The 15626-nt window shown below is 47.2% G+C and overlaps 1 long non-coding RNA gene and 1 other non-coding gene across 2 annotated transcripts; both read right to left on the bottom strand.

Moving 5' to 3' along the window:
- Nucleotides 1–3391: 3391 nt before the first annotated feature.
- On the bottom strand, nucleotides 3392–6797 carry LOC114693967. Its single transcript, XR_003734629.2, has 5 exons — nucleotides 6653–6797; nucleotides 6319–6390; nucleotides 6159–6218; nucleotides 4506–4592; nucleotides 3392–3745 (listed from the first exon to the last, which is right to left on the bottom strand). It is a non-coding gene; the product is annotated as an uncharacterized LOC114693967 (long non-coding RNA).
- LOC114694115 lies at nucleotides 5776–5908 on the bottom strand. Its single transcript, XR_003734647.1, has one exon. It is a non-coding gene; the product is annotated as a small nucleolar RNA SNORA9 (small nucleolar RNA).
- Nucleotides 6798–15626: the final 8829 nt, after the last annotated feature.

The following is a 15626-nucleotide window of genomic DNA, read 5'->3' as shown; positions in this document are numbered from 1 at the left end:
AAAAAAAAAAAAAACAAACAAACAAACAAAAAAAAATATATATCTATATATGGGTTAATTTAAGTTATAAGAGTTAGTTAGCCGGGTGGTGGTGGCACACGCCTTTAATCCCAGCACTTGGGAGGCAGAGCCAGGCGGATCTCTGTGAGTTCAAGGCCAGCCTGATCTACAGAGTGAGTTCCAGGACAGCCAGGGCTACACAGAGAAACCCGGTCTTGGGGGTAAAAAAAAAAAAAAAAAAAAAAAAAAAGAATTAGTTAGGAACAAGCCATTTAGGCCAAGCTTCGTAATGAATAAGAATGTCCTTATCTGGGAGCTGGCTGGCAGGACAGAGCAAGACTCATTACAGATGGGGACTCAGCACCATGCAATTCCTCACCACAGTGACAAGGGGGGGCTGCAGCTTTCTACTGGGCTAGCCTTCGGTAAGACCCTCTTGCATAGACTCGCCTTTGTTTTTCATCCAGCGTCTGAGATAAGACCACACCTCTCGGAGCTCTGGGGCCTCATCTTAGCTCTTATGGGTCTCAGCCCATCCATTGTTGTGGAATATTCCTTTACACTGTGTGAAAATGTGTCACTGTGATTGGCTTAATAAAGAGCTGAATGGCCAATAGCTAGGCAGGAAGGTTAGGCGGGACTTCTGGGGACAGAGGAAGAAAGGCGGGGTCACTAGCTAGATGTGGAGAACACAACACGAGCTTTATGAGATGAGGTAACGAGCCACGTGACAGAATGTAGATTAAAATAAATGGATTAATTTAAAGTATAAGAGCTAGTGGGACAAGCCCTACGCTAAGGGTGAGACGTTCATAATAACAAGTCTTAGTGTCATTATTTGGGAGCTGGCGGTACAGAGAAAGACTTGCTACACATCATTGAGTTTATAGATGAACGATGCATTTAGAAATGGCTAGCCAGGGGCTGGAGAGATGGCTCAGAGGTTAAGAGCACTGGCTGCTCTTCCAGAGGACCTGGGTTCAATTCCCAGCACCCACATAGCAGCTCACAACTGTCCACTTCCAGGAGATCTGACACCTTCACACCAATGCACATAAAATGAATTTAAATAAAAAAATGTTAAAAGAAATGGCTAACTGACCACTAAGGTTTCTCTGTGTAGTCCTCCTGATCTCAAGATCTGCCCCAGATGCTGGGAGGAGGCTAGATGGCAGGCCTCATATCCCTAAATATGAATTATTTGTGGGTCAACTTTGAGAGTTCTTATATTCACAAATACCTAGCAATTGTATTTCTTCCCCCCACCCCTTTTGGTTTTTCGAGACAGGGTCTTTCTGTATATCCCTGGCTGTCCTGGAACTCTCTATAGAACAGGCTGGTCTTGAACTCACAAAGATCCGCCTGCCAGTGCTGGGATTAAAGGCATATGCCACCACCGCCTGGCTGACAATTGTATTTCAATCATTTCGTTTTGATTTTTTTTAAATTATTTGTTAATGCAACATACCTAACGAAATTTTAAGTTCTTATCCACCATGTGGTAAAAGCCAGTACCATTAGTGGTAAAAGGAGCCACGGGCTCAAAATGGCCCAGGTCCAGTAACAGGGCTCTGGTTTCACCCTGGGCAGTACAGGGCTCTCAGACAAGCCCCAGCCAGGCTGCATCCTTTTCAGCCTGGCATGAAAGCACTCCATCCCCAGCCTCCTGGGGTAGTGCTTTGCTAGGGTTTCCCCAACCTGGGGACTCCCACCCATGGGTTTCATTTCCCAAAACCCCAGGCCTTAAAAAGACCTGGGACTTGTGCTGATTCGATCAAGAACTGACGTGGCTGAGTTCCAGTAAAATCTGAGACACAGAACCCTGTAATCGACAGAAATTTCACCTGTCATGATGTAGTGTGTTTTGGGGGTTTTCTTCTCCTAACCACTCAGAAATCCCAAGACCATTCTTAGGTCAGAGGTTGACCTGTGGGTGTAGTATTAGACTCTGGCTGTCTCCCCACCCTATCAACACATGACTCAGCTTCTCCCACCCCTGGGGCTTGCACAACCATGTTTGCATTGACTCCCATGACCCACACAGAAGTTACTCTCATTTCACATTATTGAAGCCAAGATGACATCATTTAATTCCTTCCTGGACTGAACCAACTCTGGGCCCTTTCAGCACTGAATCCAGAGGCTCCAGTTGTCTTAAGAGAATGGCTGGTCACTTTGGACAGGTTGCAGCCACTTGAAGTTTCCTCGTGGCATGCTCCTTATAAAAAAATCAGACTAGTAGAACCCAGCAGACATGCAGACGGACAAAGGGGGTGGGGCCACTGCCCACTCATCTGCTGGGGACTGAGGAAACCCTGGTAGTTTTACTGTCATCTAGCTCAAGGCCAAATTGGCCATTTAAGATGGTGTGTGTGTGTGTGTGTGTGTGTGTGTGTGTGTGTGTGTGTGTGTGTGTTGCTTCTATGTACATTGTGTGAGCTGCCGTGTGGGTGCTGGGAATTTGAACCCAAGTCCTCTGGAAGAGCAGTCAGTGCTCCTAACCATTGGGCCATCTCTCCAGCCCCTACTATCTATTTTTAAAGTGTGTGTGTGTGTGTAGGGGGCTTTGCCTTTTGCCTGCATGTGTGACAGTATCGTCTATTTGGATGGGTTTTGTTATGCACACCAGGAACGTGGGAGTCTGGCATCTCTGGGCACTGTTCTATCCGCTGTCAGCAGTAATGAAATCTAAGATTTACTACTGTACCCTGGATGGCTTTTGCCAGGCCTTGCCCACTACATTTCCTGACAATGCCTGTGTGAACTAGCCCTGTGGGCACACCTATGGGTAGACTACACTACTTTCCAGCTGAATAGTTGACCCCAAGGCATCATAACCCTCTTAGCTTCCTATTCTCCATTCTGACAACTACTGATCTACAAAGAGAGAACATGTATGGGTTTCAAAAACTGAAAAATTTAATGTTCTATTCTCAATGTGTCTGTGCACTTGTACTCAAGGAGGCTGGAAGAGGGTATTGGATCCCCTGGAACAAGTTTCAAGTGGGCCGGGCGGTGGTGGTGGTGGTGGTGGACACCTTTAATCCCAGCACTCGGGAGGCAGAGCCAGGCAGATTTCTCTCTGAGTTTGAGGCTTAGCCCTGAGGTGACCACCAACCACTCCAGCATGCCTCACTCAATCAAGTACAAGTCCCAAATAGCCACTCAAAGTCTATCCAGGGATGAGGTGGTAAATGTAATCACTGTACTCAAGAGGGCACCTAGGCTATATAGTGAGCCCCTGCCTCAAAACCAAAAAGTGCTCCAGCATTTAGAATGGCAAGGGACCTTGGTTCACTTGGACCGAGTTTGGCACCAGAGTCAATTGAACACATGAACATGGAAAGAAACAGGCAGAGTAAGAGGAATTTATAGATAAAATTGCATCTATTTATTTATTTATTTGTTTTGGAGAATGGGCCTTTTGTAGCCAAGGCTGGCCTTGAACTCTCAATCTTCTTGCTTCCACCTCCCAACAGCTTGGATAGCAGGTGTTTTCCTCCAGCTGCCTCCAATATCCATGGTTTATTATATTCAGATGTCAGAATAACCTTCGGCACAGCCAGATTCCTTATTGAAAAACTGAAGGAGTCTGGGACAACTTCACCAAACACACAGCACCGTCTTGAGATACAGCAACTCTGGGCAAGAACCAGAACGGCTGACTCCTTCCAGAGGTGAGGCGAACAGCAGGCTTCAAACCTCATCCGTCTTTCAAGATGGCTTTCTTAGTCTGTTTCCTCATCTGCAGAGATCAGAAGCACCATGGGGTGAACATTAGGCACCATCACAAAACCAAGGGCTGCTATAAATGCCCACTGCCAATAGGGGCAATCACAAAACCTTACCCAAGTTTCTGATCCTGACCGCACCCACAGTGAGCCAAAAGGCCTGTGGCCCACATTTTGCAGCAGCCCACACCCATTCCAGCTAGACACATCATGACCTCATATACACCATGCTTTAATTCAAACCACAAATGTCATCTCCAAGAACCAGGGCCCAAGGAGTCCAGATACTACAAGTTTTGAAACAGTCTTGTAAACTTTAAACACGGCTAACCTTGCTGAGATTCAATCACATGACTTATTGAAAAGGCCACAGGGTTTTTTTTTTTTTTTTGGTTGTGGTTGCTGTTTTTTGTCTCTGTTATAGCTGACCTGTAACTTTTTGCAGACCAAGCTGGCTTCAAACTCCCCGACATCCCCGGCCTCCACCTCCTGAGTGCTGGGATTAAAAAAGGTGTGGGCCACCTTGCCCAGCAGTTGTTTGTTTTAAAATACTTTTTAAAAGCCAAGTGACTGACTGATGGACAGTTACCACAAAGGGAAGTGAAGCCCTGGCTTGTTGGTATAGGCCCGTAACTCAAACTCTTGGGAGTCCAGGAGTTCAAAGCCATACTTGGCTATATAGACTTGGAGGCCAGCCTAACTTACAGGAAACACTTCCTAAAAACAGAAACAAAAATCCAGAAGTGACCTGATGGTGTCTTCTGGCATCCTTACCCCTTCACAAGTTCCACAAAACAGCCTGATAACCACTCATGTGCCATCTTAGGTCTCTTCCAGCTCCCGCACCTTGGGTTTCCTAGACTGAAGGAAGAGTCAGTAAGCCGGACGCCTCAACAGTAAGCTGGGGACGGGTCTACATCATTTACCCCACAGCTCCCACCCCGAGAACAGGACACTTCCCTTTAACCCAAGCTTCCCACTCCCTCCAGCAGGCGCTCCGGAAACAGCACAGCTGTAAGGGTAGACGTACCAGTTATCACATTTCAACCTCACAGTTCCTGCTGGGAAACCGCTGGGCATACAGGACCCACATGGTGAGAGGAGAAAACCAACTCTTGCAAGTTACTTTCCGACCCCCATGGGCTGTGCGCCACCCATGGCCCATACACATAAAATAGACTATGAGATTTGGACCAGGCAGTAGTGGAACATGCTTTTAATCCCGGCAGTTGGGAGGCAGGTGGATCTGAGTTCGAGGCCAGCCTGGTCTACAGAGCTAGTTCTAGGACAACCAAGGCAACACAAAGAAACCCTGTCTTGAAAAATACAAAAACAAAAACAAGATTAAAGACTTAAAATGAGGACCTGGTATGGTGGCATACACCTTTAATCCCAGCACCTGGGTAACTGTGGCAGGGGAATCTCTGAGCTCAAGGCAACCCAGGGCCAGTGAGACCCCTGACAAGAAATATGCCAAGTCAAGCATGAAGACACACGCTTGCAACCCCAGAACTTTGTTTGAGCCATTGAGGCTGAGGCAGAAGGACTGGGAATTCAAGGCCACCCCCCCCACCCCCGCCATCTAAGTTTCAGGCCAGCCTAGCCTAAATGTGTCCCTTCTCAAAAACAAGAAACACCATACCAATGCTCTCCTCTTTGGAGAGGCCTTCCTTAGGTACTGGTACACTGGTCAGGCCTCCACCACCTGCAGGCATTCAGCCCAATTTTCTTGCCTTCTAAGAACCCCGGGACCCAGATGCCTGCCTCCCCAGCCCTGGAAATCAGAATCATGTGCCACCACATCTGGAGTGTTGTTACTTGAATGCTGGGGACCAAACTCTGGTTTCTCATGTGGTGCATTTTGTAACTGTTTTAAGGGTTTAGTAGTTTGTACTAACCCTGGAATATAGAAAAAGAATATTCATTGACTTATTTGCCTCTAGACCAGAACTGTGCAAAACTTTTCCACCAGTTAGAAATAAAAAAAGGAAGTGAAGCATTTGTAATTGCACACTTGTAATTTACCCACGTGGCAGGTGTCTGATATTGTCTGAAATTTCTATAACCTTGCCCAGGAGAGGGCAGGGCAAGGCCTCAAACCACTTCAAAACTATTCTGGCAAGCACTATAGGAATGCACAGGGTCACTGCAGACCCAAGCACGCTGGAGGCTTGCGAAGAAGAGTATCACTCAAATCCTGCACCACTCAGACCAAAATCCTGAGAACGCTGGAGGTAAATTAGAGATACTGAGTTTGGCTCCAGATTACCTCGATTTTGGCTGAGGGAGTAAGGAAGGCCCTCCGGAAGTGGCCATATCGTATTTGAAAGATTAGACAATGTAAACTGCTACATTAGTCCACGTGAGGCTAATTTCAGAATAGTTGTCTTAAACTCATGACCACAGAAATCTACGTAACATACATACCTAAACAAGTAAACAAAATGGTCTTTTCTTCCTTATTCTGCTCAAGATGTATCTTCGAGGCTGGAGAAAAATTCGACACCTTAAGTTAATTCGACAATGGTTCAGAGAAACGAGGGCCCAGTTCCCGACAGGCAGGGCCCGGCTTTCACCACTGACTTACCCGGACATCTTCCAGGGGAGTTTGGTCAGCCCTTCCACGCTGTGGGTCCATCCACCCGGTTTCGATGTCCACCTAGGAAGGGGGACAAGGCACATTCAGCCCCGGCCTGTGCCTATCACCCAATTCTAGCCCCTCGACACTCTCTCCCGGGGCAGAATCTCTCTAGAGGGTAACTTCCATGCTTCGGCAGGGACTTCGTTCAGAATGCGTCCCCCAGAATCAGGCCTAAGTTACCCGGTGGCACGTGTCCCGTCCCCCCCACCCCCCGGCGGGAACGGCCCCTACTCTACCGTAGCCTGACCTGCCTCCCGCCACCGAGCCCTGCGATCCCTACCTGGCCTCAGAACAGCCCGGCATGGCCTCTGGTCCCTGATGGCGGTAGATGCAGAAAACGTGAGCGAAGTAACACACACGAGCGAGGACCCGCCAGCAATGGCTGCCCGCCGCGAACGCGCACGCAGGTTTAGAGCGGCGAGGCACGCCGCCCCTGACGTCATCGCGCAGCCCCGCCCCGAAGCCCTGTGCGCGGGCTCCAGGAGGCTGACGTCAGCGAGCCCAGGGCGTGGCCTCGAGCGCGGGCTCTGAGTGTTGGGCACGCCCTGGTGGCGGCGGGCGGTCCCAGGCTGTACTCAGGCTGGGCGCCTGCCTTCCGTACCTTCTCCCCCTTTCCGATCCGGGTGCCCCACCTAGGGGCTGGAACCGGACCCAGCCCGGGCTGTCCCATTAGGGCAGGTGCCCCAGCTGGGCAAGACATGGACGCGGAGCCCTGGGATGGATCAACGCTTGGGAAACTGATGAGCAATGCACCAGCAAAACACACACACACAACCCAGGCGGGGCCCTGGGATGGATCAACGCTTGGGAAACTGATGAGCAATGCACCAGCAAAACACACACACACACACACACACACACAAAACCCAGGCAGGAAAGAAAACCATTTCTACCAGAATTTTCATTTTCTCTCCTTTTAAAATACAAGCCTGCCTTTTCTTTTCTTCAAACACGGACTGCTTCATGAATTTGCTAGTTGGTTGAATGAATGAATGAATGAATGAATAAATAAATAAGTAAATAAATAAATAAATAAAAATGGGAAAAGACATGACTGCTCCTAGGTATGGTGGAGGAGAATGTTTATTGTAGATACGGGAGAGCGTAGCCAGAGGCAGAGATATCTGGAAGAGTCCAGAGTAGACTACCAGGCTGAGCCGGGCCATGTGGGGAGAGAGAGAGGAGAAGGGAGAGAAGAGAACTAGGAGAAGCAACCAGTTAGGCCAAAGGACCAAAAAAGGGAGGGGCAACCAAAATGTCTGGATTATATAGGGAAGAGCCTCAGCCCCTGGGTTGGAGAGTTTATAGGGTAGGAGGTAGGATTTGCTGATCCCTACCCTGTAACAGGTAGGAATTGAAGGATGCTGGAGAACTTGGCAGCCAGGTCTGCTTGTTATGTTAAATAGGCACCTCAGCTGTTTGTCCTGAGTTTGAAACTTTAAATTGGTTAAGAAAAGTTTAGCCCAGCGAATGGTGGCCCACGCCATCTATCCAAAGGCAGGTGGATCTCTGTGAGTTCCAGGCCAGCCTGGTCTAGAGAGTGAGTTCCAAGACAGCCAGGGCTACACACAGAAACCCTGTCTCGAACCCCCGCAACCCCTCCCCCCAAAAAAAAGAAAACTTATGGCCACGCTCTGGTCGGAAGTATCCCGAAAGCCCCAGCCCCAACACACACACAAGGGCCTTGCTTTTGTGGGTGCTCTGCCTCGGAGCTGTTATTCCCTCAGCCCTTTCTTGAATTTTTAAAAAAGTTTTATTTTGTACTAATTGATGTTCTGCTTGCATGTGTGTCTGTTTGAGGACGTCAGAAGCCCTGGAACTGGAGTTACAAGGGTGAGCTGCCATGTGGGTGCTGGGAATTGAACCCAGGTTCTTAGGAAGAGCAGCCAGTGCTCTTAGCCGCTGAGCCATCTCTCCAGCCCCTGAACCGCCTTTTTTGGAGGGGCTGTAGGCTGCCTGATCTCTTCATGTTACTGGTGACACCTGAAAAGGAGTTAAGACTTTATTCCTGGCCCAGGAAGGTGGATCAGCAGCCAAAGGCCCTTGCCACGGAGTCCGAATCCCGGAGACCGTTTGGTGGAGGAAAACCAACTCCAGCAAGTTGTTCCCTCATCTCTGAAGGGACTCCAGTTCGCTAGAGCATGGCGAGCATGGCTCTGGCAGGCCTTGCCCTTCTCCCCCATTCCCTCTACTTTGCTAAAAACTGTTAGGTTGCAGTCCTAAAGCAAGCCCCAAGGTCTGTCCCCTCACTTGGCATCTCCTCCTCCTGAGGCTGACCACCAAGGTCCAGTATCAGTATTGAAGTCCAGCCGTCAGAAGCCCCTTTGGCTCACCTAATTAACATGCCCAATTAAAATTAAACACCCTTTGTACCTTTATGCACTGCCATTTTCCTAGGTGCCATGCCTGTCTCCTCACTATCCAGAGGCAGAACTTTGTCCCTCCGAGACAAATGCCCCCACCCCCGTTCCTTTGTCCCTTCCCCTTCTCCCTTGTCCTCTATCTCCTGTCTGTGTCTCTTACTCCCTGCCCTCTGTCCCTCCAGGGCAAATGAATCTTTTTGTTTTTCGAGACAGGGTTTCTCTGTGTAGCTTTGCGTCTTTCCTGGAACTCACTTGATAGCCCAGGCTGGCCTCGAACTCACAGAGATCCGACTGCCTCTGCCTCCTAAGTGCTGGGATTAAAGGTGTGGCTACCACTGCCCAGTGCTATAGTCAGAGCTTATGGTGTTGTTTGTTTTTGCTCCTTTACTCTTTACTCTTTTGGGGGCCCACCACCCAGCTCCCAAATAAATCACACACAGAGGCTTATTCTTAATTATAAATGCCTGGTCTTAGCTTGGCTTGTTCCTTGTCAGCTTTTCTAACTTTAAATTATCCCGGCTACCTTTTGCCTCTGGGCTTTTACCTTTTTCTTACTTCTGTAACCTTACTTTGTTACTCCAAGGCTGGCTGTGTGGCTGTGTGGCTGGCTGCTGATGTCCTCTTCCTTTCCTTTTGCTCCTTCTTTCTCTTCTCTCTTGTTCCTCTTTTCCCCCCCTCTATTTATCCTTTCTGCCTGTTTCTCTCTCCTCCCTCACTATTGACTGACTGTTCGGCTCTTCATTAGACCATCTTCACAGAGTCAAACAAATGTAACATAAACAAAAGTAACACACCCTAAAGTAATATTCTACAACATTGTGGAGACATTTTTCAATTGAGGTTCCCTCCTTTCAGATAACTCTGGCAGGCATCAAGTTGACATTAACTAGCCAGCACAGTTTGGGTTTTGCCCACATGTACGTCTGTGTGCCCTGTGTGTACCTCCCAAGGCCAGCAGAGGGCACTGGATCCCAACTGGAGTTACAGCTGGTTGTGAGCTGTCACGTAGGTGCTGGGAATCAAATTCTGGTCCTCTGGAAGAGCAGCTGTCTTAACCACTGAGCCATCATTCCAGCCCCCGAGAGTCACTTTTTGTCAGGAAGGGATATAGCTAGTTGGTAGAGTACTTACCTAGCATGCTCAAAGCCATATGTGTGTGTGTGTGTGTGTGTGTGTGTGTGTGTATTCAGTCCTCAGGACCTCATAAACCAGGTATAATAATCCCAGACTACACACTAAGTTTGGGGTCAGCCTGAGACACATGAGATCTTGTCTCAAAAAATAAATAAAAAGCTATATGAATTCATCTTTGAGATGCACTGTACAAGTCTATGTGGCTGGAGTTTTCTCCAGTCCTGCCCAGCCCCACAGACCCCACAACCATAGCAAGTGGTAAGATAAGGTGGTCTTAGCTCTTGGCTACTGCTGGATCTCTGGGCTTTTAACTCTTTATTTGACTCTGTGTTTCTTATTTAATAAGACCGTTTAGAATTACATCTACAAGTCTAGATTTACTTAATGAAGGCTCAGTTCCTTCAGAGTCAATTAAAATCTCAATGAGTTTATATTTTCTGGTTTTTAGTCCTAAAAATAATGAAAGAACAAACAATCTCTAGCTCATAATGCCCTCTCAGGAGCACAACTACCCTACATAGTGCCCAAATACAGCAACTGTGAACTAGAGGACCCCGACACCACTCTTGTAAGGAAGATCAAACACACCATTTTGACTGACTAGGACACCATGATTGTGGAAAAATGGAATGTTTAGCTCAAGTTCCAAAATTATCCGGGGCTATCTTTAGTCTTTTATTTTATTTGGTTTTTGGAGATAGGGTTTCTCCATGTAGCCCTGGCTGTCGTGAAACTCACTCCGTAGACCAGGGTGGCTTTGAACTCAAAGATCCACCTGCCTCTGCCTCCCGAGTGCTGGGATTAAAGATGTGTGCAATTGGGGCTAGAGAGATGGCTCAGTGGTTAAGAGCATTGGCAGCTCTTCCAGAGGTACTGAGTTCAATTCCCAGCAACCACATGGTGACTCACAACCATCTATAATGAGACCTGGTGCCCTCTTCTGGCCTACATGAATGCATACATACACTGTATACATAATAAATAAGTAAACCTTTAAAAAGAATGGTATAGCTTCTGAAACCTACAGATGCACTTTGCTGTATCAGGCTTACCTGGTGCTCCCATCAAATGTATCTAGTAAACCTGTCAACTTAAGGGTTTCTTTTGCTCTGTCTATAAAAATTCATGTGACCCCCTGTGGTGGTTTGAAAGAAAATGACCCACAAAGGAAGTGGCACTATTAGAAGGTGTGGCTTTGTTGGAGTAGGTGTGCTCTTGTTGGAGGACATGTGTCACTGTTGGGGTGGGCTTTGAGGTCTCCTTTGCTCAAGCTATGCCCAGTGACACAATTCACTTCTTGTTGCCTGTGGATCAAGATGTAGAACTCTCAGCTCCTTCTCCAGCACCATGTCTGCCTACATATCACCAGCCATGATGATAATGGACTAAACCTATGAATTGTAAGCCAGCCCCAATTTGTTTTCCTTTATAAAGGTTGCTGGGGTCATAGTGTCTCTTCACAGCAATAGAAACCCTAACTAAGACACCCCTCTTCCATGGTGTCTTGAATCCATGTTTCTCTATCATGGTCACATGTACTTTCTTATTTCCTTTAAAGAGTCGTTATTTCATAGTGACAAAATATTGTAAGCTACCTTGGCTAAAACTGCTATTCCAGAGTCAAATTCCTAATTTTTTTCTTCTCTCTCTCTCTCTCTCTCTCTCTCTCTCTCTCTCTCTCTCTCTCTCCCTCGCTCTCTTCTTTCCTTCTTTTTGGTCAGGCATACATCTGTAGGAAACCAGAATATTCCACCTCCAGATATGACTACAGAGATCATGGACTTTTTATAGTTAGTTACAGCATAAAATAAAATCATAGATCAAGGCTCTTTTCTAATCTGCCGCAGTTTGGATGAACATGTGTCACATAGGTGTGTATATCTGAACAACTGTCTCTAGTGGTCAATGCTGTTTTGGGAGGTTTAGGAGGTATGGTTCAATCTTGTTGGAGGGAGTATGTACTGGAGGAGAGCTTTGAGAGTTTTAAAACTCCTGCCATTTCCGGTTGTCCTCTCTGCCTTGTGCTTGCAGTTCAAGATGTGAGCTCTCAGCTTCCGGCTTAGGCTCCAGGCTTGCTCCTGTCTCCCCACCACTGTAGTGATGGACTTTTATCCCTATAGAACCATGCACCCAAATAAACTCTTCTTTCTATAAGTCGCCTTGCTCATGATGTTTTATCACAGTAATAGAAAAGTAACTAACATAAAATCCATTGGTAGACACATCAGGGAAGCAGATTGTATCAGTTGGTCTTTTGAGATAAGCTCTTATGTAGCCTGGGCTAGCCTTGAACTGGCTATGACCTTGAATTACTGGTCCTCCTGCCTCTGCTCCTAAGTGGATTACATGAGTGTGCTCTCATGCCTGGCCTCTTTTGCTCAGTGCAGATAGAAATCAAAAGTAGGCAAAGGGCAGCTTCCTTAGTGTGAGCAGCTCTCAGCCCTTAGTGGCTGTCCCCTGCTCTTCCAGCATCCAGAGCTGGAGTCTGCAGTCTTCCTGGCAGCTGGAGCCAGCAGCTCTCCTGCCCTTTTCTAACAGGCTCTTCTAGGAGCTTCAGCTGCAGCAATCAGAGACAGGCTGGCAACTACTCAGGGCTAATAGTCTTGGATGTTATCAACTTCTTATGTTACTGAGAGCAACCTGCTCGACCTGAGATAGAAATCACAAACAGGCAAAATAAAACCATCCCAAAGTGGCTTTACCTATGATGGGTGCTCAGTGCACAGACCGGAGGCATGCCTGGATTGGCCAATGATGGTGAGAGGAGTTGCCACGTGTGTTTATTTACTCATTCACTCTGTCCCTCCCTCCCTCCCTCACTTTGGTGTTTGGAGACAAGTTATCACTCTGGTCCTGGGTGGACTGAAACTCACCAGACATTGGTCTCAAACACATCAAAAGCTGTGATGATATTTTATTTGTGTACCCCAATAAAGCTTATCTGGGGATCAGAGGAAAAAGCCAGCCACTATACTAAACATAGAGGTCAGGCAGTGGTAGCACACACCTTTAATCCTAGCATTAGGAAGCAGACAGATGGATCTCCATGAGTTCAAGGCCACAATGGGAACAGAGCCAGGCATGGTGGCACACACCTTTAATCCCAGTGCTAGTTAACCATAGAGGTCTGGAAGTCTGGAGAGACAGACAGGAAGTGATAGAGCTGAGCAGAAAGAGGAAGTAAAATGGCAGAGCATGGAAAGGTATGCAGATGTGAATATACAGGAAGTAGCTCTCTCTGGAGGTTGAGGAGTTGGTAAGGTGAAGTTGGCTGTGGCTTGTTCTATCCCTCTGATCTTCCAGCTTTCACCCCAATATCTTGCTCCAGGTTTTTTTATTAATAAGACTGTTTAGCAATTTGTCTTACAAAAAGCTGCATGTGGTAGTGCACACGTTTAATCTCAGCACTGAGAGGTAGAGGCAGGCAGATCTCTATGAGTTCAAGGCCAGCCTGGTCTACAGAGTGAGTTCCAGGCCAGCCAGGGCTACATAGACCTTGTCTCAAGCAAGCAAGCAAACAAGAAGAAAAAATGAACAACAATACAACATCAATCCTCCTACCTAAGCCTCTAAAGTGCTGGGATCATAGGTGTGGGTCCAGCAGGCTCAGTAGGAGTACCTACTACTATAGGCACAAAGAGCAGGTCCTCATGAAGGCCAGGTTAGCAGTCTCCTGCCTGCTAACCACAGACCTTCTGTATGGCTGTGCCAGTCTGTACAAGTGTACTCAGCATTATGGGGTGGTGGTGTTCCCTCACAGACTGCTAAAGGGACATCTAAAGTGGCTGGAGTGTGGTGGTAATCTAATTGTACTGAAATATTATTTTGATTGTATGTTAATAAATAAAGTTGTCCGGGGGTCAGAGATATTAGAGCCATAGCAAGAGTGTGGCGGTGGTGGCACACGCCTTTAATCCCATAAGATCTCTGTGTGTTCAGGGATATAGCCAGCATTGGAGACATATGCCTTTAAGACCTAAGGGGCTGTACATTCAGACAGTGACGAGGCAGTCATGTGTTTGGGTTTACAACCAATGAGAAGGCAGAACAACATACTATAAAAAAAAAAAAACGAACAGACAGGAAGTAGGTCTCTTTCGCGAAGCTGGGACAGCAGGAGGAAGGGTGAGATTTTAGCTCTGAGCTCTGACCTCTCGGCTTTCTCTTTTACATTGTTTCTGTGTTTCTTATTTAATAAGACGGTTGGTTACATCTACACTGGAGAGGGGCAGAGTCATCTGGAAAAGCAAAAGGGTATTCAAAGAGCCGCAACCAAAGCAAAATCTCTCTTGGCGGTGGTGGTAGGGTATCTGATGTAGTCATAGCTGGAACAAAGTCTTCTTCCAAGATGGCTACAAGGCATTTAGGACCTCTGAGGCTTTCATGTTGGTGCTTTGACTAGACCAGGCCAAAGAAGCTCCTCTTAGCTGCACTTAGACATGTGGTTTCACCTGGAGGGATGAGAAACCAGGCAGTAGTCATTAGCTCTTGCTGGCCCAGACCCTTCTATTTTGCCTTACCTTCAGAGCTGCTTCTCAAGAAATGTCTTCAATATGGTTAAATATAGTGTGACTATGGGAGCTGGAGAGATGGTTCAGAGGTTAAGAGCACTTCCAAAGGTCCTGAGTTCAATTCCCAGCAACCACATGGTGGCTCACAACCATCTGTAACGAGACCTGGTGCCTTCTTCTGGAATGCAGGGATATGTGCAGACAGAACACTGTATACATAATAAATAAATAAATCTTTAAAAAAACATAGTATAACTAGGAATGAATACTGCAGGAATTGGAGGATGGAGAAACCACATCCAGGGATGGAAAAGGTGGCAGAGCTGGGTGACAAAGTCCAACAGCCGCATTTACAGGAGTCCAACAAAGTTGGCTTCGTTAACCGGCTACAGCCAAGAAGAGCACCTCAAATGCACAGGCTGGCTCTTGCTTGGGGAAGTGGAACAGAGGTTTGAAAAGCTTGGGCTTCTGAAAGGAAGAGAAGGATCGGCTCCAGAGTGTGGGCCTCACGAAGGGACAGTCTGGTGATGGGGTAGCTTGGCCATTTTTGTTCAAGAGGTCCAAGAGATAAAACAGGGTAGGGAATTTTTTGGTGAGGAAGCAGGATTCAGTGGCTGGAGAGGTGACTTGGCGGGGAAAGGGACTTTGCCGCCAGTCCTGAGACCTGAATTCAGTCCCCAGAAACCATGTGCGTGGAAGGCGAGAACCGACTCTGCAGGTTCTCTGTAGCACACACACGTGTGCAGGCGTGCACGTGCACACACACACATTAAATAAATAAATGTGTAAGAAGGAAAGGAAAGAAAAAGTAAAAGGAAAAAAAAAAAAAAAAAAAAAAAAAGGGCAATCAGCCAGGCTGATAATCCCAGCATTTGGGAGGGAGAGGTGGAAGGATCAAAGATTCAGTGTCCGCTTTGGCCAAGTATCAGGCTTGAGATTAGCTCTGACTCAAAAAAGAAACAGGAAAGCAGGAATCACCAAAAACAAGGCTATTTTGCAGCGGCACCTTGGGAGAAATGAGACTGGGGTTTTTTTTGTTTTTGTTTTTTGGTTTTTGGATTTTTTTTTTTTTTCCCCGAGACAGGGTTTCTCTGTGTAGCTTTGCACCTTTCCTGGAACTCACTCTGTAGACCAGGCTGGCCTCAAACTCACAAAGATCTGCCTGCCTCTGCCTCCCAAGTGTTGGAATTAAAGGCGTGTTCTATCACCACCCCATGAGACTGTTATGATTCTGTTTTCATTGGTG

Source organism: Peromyscus leucopus, chromosome 10 (assembly GCF_004664715.2).
Source record: "Peromyscus leucopus breed LL Stock chromosome 10, UCI_PerLeu_2.1, whole genome shotgun sequence".
Lineage (NCBI taxonomy): Eukaryota > Metazoa > Chordata > Mammalia > Rodentia > Cricetidae > Peromyscus > Peromyscus leucopus.
Note: the sequence above shows the minus strand (reverse complement) of the source record. Positions and strands in the feature narration are given on the sequence as shown.